At 57.3% G+C, this 4,383-nt stretch overlaps 1 non-coding gene across 1 annotated transcript; it reads left to right on the top strand.

The window, feature by feature from the left end:
* Positions 1-2,198: 2,198 nt before the first annotated feature.
* TRNAF-GAA lies at positions 2,199-2,271 on the top strand. The gene has a single exon. It is a non-coding gene; the product is annotated as a tRNA-Phe (tRNA).
* Positions 2,272-4,383: the final 2,112 nt, after the last annotated feature.

Genomic DNA, 4,383 nt, shown 5'->3' with positions numbered 1-4,383 from the left:
GGTGCCCCCCCTGGGGGCCTTTATAAAGGAGGGCAGGGGGGAGGGCAGCCGCACCCTGTGTCTTGGCGCCTCCCTCCCCCTGCTACACCTCTTCCTCCTCCCGCAATAGCTTGGCGAAGCCCTGCCGGAGTCCTGCTGCATCCACCACCACGCCGTTGTGCTGTTGGATCTTCATCAATCTCTCCTTCCCCCTTGCTGGATCAAGAAGGAGGAGACGTCATCCGTTCCGTACATGTGTTGAACGCGGAGGTGCTGTCCGTTCGGCACTTGGTCATCGGTGATTTGGATCACGGCGAGTACGACTCCATCATCACCGTTCTCTTGAACGCTTCCGCACGCGATCTACAAGTGGTATGTAGATGCAATCTCTCTCCTATCACTCGTTGCTTAGATGAACTCATAGATGGATCTTGGTGAAACTGTAGGAATTTTTTTAATTTTCTACAACATTCCCCAACAGATATGACTGGTCGAGTGGATTGCACTCGACGTCTTCAATTGGTATTCCCTCTTGTCTTTGGGGTGCCTTTGCTTCTAGGGTAGTGACCTTGGGTAGGACATATTGGTGAGGCCTATGACCCTACCCTAGGTCTATATCCTCATTAGCGGGACCCCTAGGCGTGTGGTGGCACGGCTGATCTGGGTTCTGCGACGCGACGGATGGGCGCCGCAGGTGGCGGGTGGCCGGCTCGTCCTCGGATGGCGGCGGCTAGGCGCGGCGGGCGGCCCAGCCTCGGACATCGGCGTAGCTGCGGGCACAGCGGCCGACCTTTTCGGGCGGCGGCGGGGGTGGCCAGCTAGGCTGCTGTGGCGTGCAAACTGCTTTCAGATCGGCGGCGGCGGCATGGAGGGCCTGGTGGTCTCGTCGGCGGCATCTCCAGTCAGATCTGTTCTGACCGATGCGACCGGTGGTGGTGGTCATCTCTTCTGTCAGAGGTGGTCGGCCTGAGGCTGAGTGTTTGGATCTCCGGATCCGTGATCCAGTACTGGCTATGAGTCAGGGAGACATAGTTGCCGGTGAAAACCGAGCCAGCGGCGGGCGATGGCGGCGATCTATGTCGTTACCTTCATAAAGGCATCGTTGTGTGACTTGTGTCGACCCACTCGTACTGCTTTGGGGAAACCCTAGGATCTGGTCTTCCAGATCAGACAATGGCGGCACTGCAGTAGCGTTTCTCTTTTGGAAGCATCGTTTGTGGAGCAGTGCTGGTGGTCAGAGGTAGGAGGTGGAGCGGCTTCGTCTTGCACGGAGCTTCGATGGAGATGTCAAGTCATGCCTGACCGACAGATGCTACGCTTTGTCATGCCTGGGCGGCAGGTGCTACGCACGATAGATCTTCCAGAGACTTCAAGCTGTGTCGGCTGGTGGTACTTCGCAGCATGGTGCTGAGGTGTACCGGCGGCGACCGCGATGTGCTCAGCAGTTCGCGCACAGGGTGGTGGTGCCTTTGGGCGCCGTGGTGGCGTTGACGGCAGCTAGACCGGGCAAGGATGATGTGTCAGTACAGTTCTGAAGATGGAGTGGTGGCAGTTGGCGGCGGCGGCATCTGAGAGCGCGCCAGACCGGTGTGTGCCCATACCCGGCAAGTGGCTTGGTTGGGGTCTCAGGTCTTAGATGTTAGGCTTGTCTGCGAGATCTGTGGTATTAGGCCCGGACTATCAACATCCCTTCATCAGCTGGATAGGATTAGCGACAATTATCGCATAGACGGTGGCTTCAGACTTATTGTTGTATTTCTTTACAAGGTGTTTAGTGAATAATTAATAAAATGGCTGCATGCATCACCCAGATGCAGAGGCCAGGGGTGACCCCTCCTTCTCTAAAAATATATTTAATGAAAATTTATTTACACAATGGTATTGTTATTGGCAGGTAAATCACGAGCTAACGTACTAGTAGAATATTTATATCCCGTTGCAATGCGCGGACATTGTTCTAGTTGCCTAAAAAAACTAAGCTAGCAGATTGTTTCTTCAAGAGAGAGAGAGAGAAAACGCCAGTCTACCGATCCAACAGCGCTCAAAAGTCAAAACACATGCGCGGTCACCAGCAGGTCGATGCAGTAGTTGAAGAATTCAGAGTTCTAAACTGAACGAGTCCTTGACGACTGAACTGGGAACATTTGATCTTTGTTTAGTTGCGATGGTGCCTGCTGCTGTAAACAATAAGTAAGCTTAACTAATCGTTTATATCATCAGCGGGGATAGCTCAGTTGGGAGAGCGTCAGACTGAAGATCTGAAGGTCGCGTGTTCGATCCACGCTCACCGCAAAATTATTTTTGGAATCATTCTGCACAGGCGTTTTATTCTTTTGTATTTTAAAGGGGATATTTAATTATTTATTTCAGCAGCGGGGATAGCTTAGTTGGGAGAGCGTCGTGTTCGATCCACGCTCACCGCACAAACATTTTTTAAATGTTTCGGCCCAGGTTTTATAGTATTGTTTTCAAAAACAGTCATTTTTTTTGCATGTAGGAGTAACCCAGCCCAGTCCAGAACAGCAACAAGCTGGGCTTTTCGACGCGCTAAACTAGGGCCTTGGACAAAGTCCAATGGAATTCTCTCTCGAGAAAAAAGCCGAGTTCCAACTGCCGTCCCAAACAGCGATCAAAACCCGCCAGTTCCACTCGCGGTGGCCTCTCAAGAAACCGCCAGTTTCCCTGCGTCAACCCACCGGAACAGGCATACTTCGCACTCACCACAACCGAGCATCAGGGCACGTACATGGACGGAGAAGGCCGACTCCCGCGGCGACGGCCATGCCGGTGGTGGCACCTACGTCGCCGTCCGCCACAGCGTCGGCGTTACGCCGAAGCCGTCCCCCGAGGCTTGCGCTGTGCATTGCCGGCGGCAGCCAGCGCGAACGGGTACGGACATAACCTGTGGATGCCCGTTGCGGCGCCGCGCGTCGAGCTCGTCCCCGTCCTTGTCCGTCCCCGGCAGCGCGATCTCGTTCTGAGCATGGCGTGCGTGGCGGTTAAACTCCTTGGTCTGCTCATCGGCGCGCTTGGTACGTCAGGGTTGTGAGATCGGATGACTCCGTAACTACAGTCTGAATCGGCAAACGCGGTATTCTCAACAGTGCGGTGCGTATGGCTGCAGCATTTCTGCTAGGTAGGAGTAGTTGTTGCTGGCCGTGTCTCTAGGGCCTGTGTCTGTTCTACCGAAAAAGGGTTTCCCCCCCGCTTTGTATTCCAAAGCAAACCATCATTGACACATCGCAATGCTGGGGCGAGCAGCACATCAAGCCCAAAGAAAAAGAAGAAGAAAGGAAGAAAAAAACTAAAAACGGCAAAGATACAAGATACCAAAGGAGCCACTAACAAGACTCGAATACACCAAGCACAAGCTTGAACATCGAAGCCCTCGGCGAACAGGAGCCAACACACGCCGCGGCTGAGCCGAGGTAGATCCCGCTGCAGGAGGATTGTCACGCTCTGTCATCCCCCTTGGGCCAAGCCATCTGGTCCGCCATTCGTCTCTACCTCCGAAGAGAGCCCCCTGCCCTCTAGTCCTGGATCGGAGGACACTACGCCGTCGACAGGCAGAGTCGCTCACCCCTGAGCTCGCATGACCAGGACCAACAGGTTGCCGGGAGGGGACGACAAACACAACGACCGCACCAGGCAGCCGCACCACCGAGCATCGCCAACGCCGCGCGCCGGCGCCAACATCAACCGCAAGTGGCCAAGCATGGACACCACTGACGATATCCGGCAGCCACCTCCCATGCCAAGGCCTCGACCACCACTCCGTCGCACCAAGGTGGTGTCTTCAAGAAGAAAAACGACGCCGGGGCGCCGTCACCACCCAATCCGGAGATTTGGGGCTTTCACCCGGGACGAGGAAGGGAGGGCGAGGGGGGGATTGCGAAGCCGCCTTCAAGAAGGGGAACGACGCCGGAGCGCCGCCGGCATCGTGGCCGCAGAGAACAGCCAAGGGGTTTCCCCCAATCCATCCCCCGAGAGGAAGCACCATCGCCAGATCTGCTCCCAGGGCAAACGGGGAAGCCCCAGGAGCTAGCCACGCTCGCCGCCGATCCGCCACCCACGCGGCCAGGAGCGGCGCACCCCGCATCTGCATCAGCCACCCGCCGAAGGGGGGCCGATGCGCTCCACCAATGGCCGCCGCCACCACGCCAGGCGCCACCGCGACAGAGCACACCAAGCCCAACACGCCGCCGCCAGGCACCGGCCCCGTCACCGTTGTCCGCCGCCGCGCCGTCACGCCCTCGGCCAGCGCCACGCCGCCGCCCGCTGACCCCGACCCGCGTCGGCCCTAGTGAGCAGGGGGAAGGAAGGCCCCGCCGCCGCCGAGGCTGACCGGGCTTCGCCCGTCAGCGCGAGCCGGCGGCGGCGAGGGAGGAGTCGAGGAGGAGGGGG

This window comes from Triticum dicoccoides, chromosome 4B, assembly GCF_002162155.2.
Source record: "Triticum dicoccoides isolate Atlit2015 ecotype Zavitan chromosome 4B, WEW_v2.0, whole genome shotgun sequence".
Classification (NCBI taxonomy): domain Eukaryota; kingdom Viridiplantae; phylum Streptophyta; class Magnoliopsida; order Poales; family Poaceae; genus Triticum; species Triticum dicoccoides.
The sequence above is the reverse complement of the archived record's forward strand: the minus strand, read 5'-3'. Positions and strand labels throughout refer to the sequence as shown.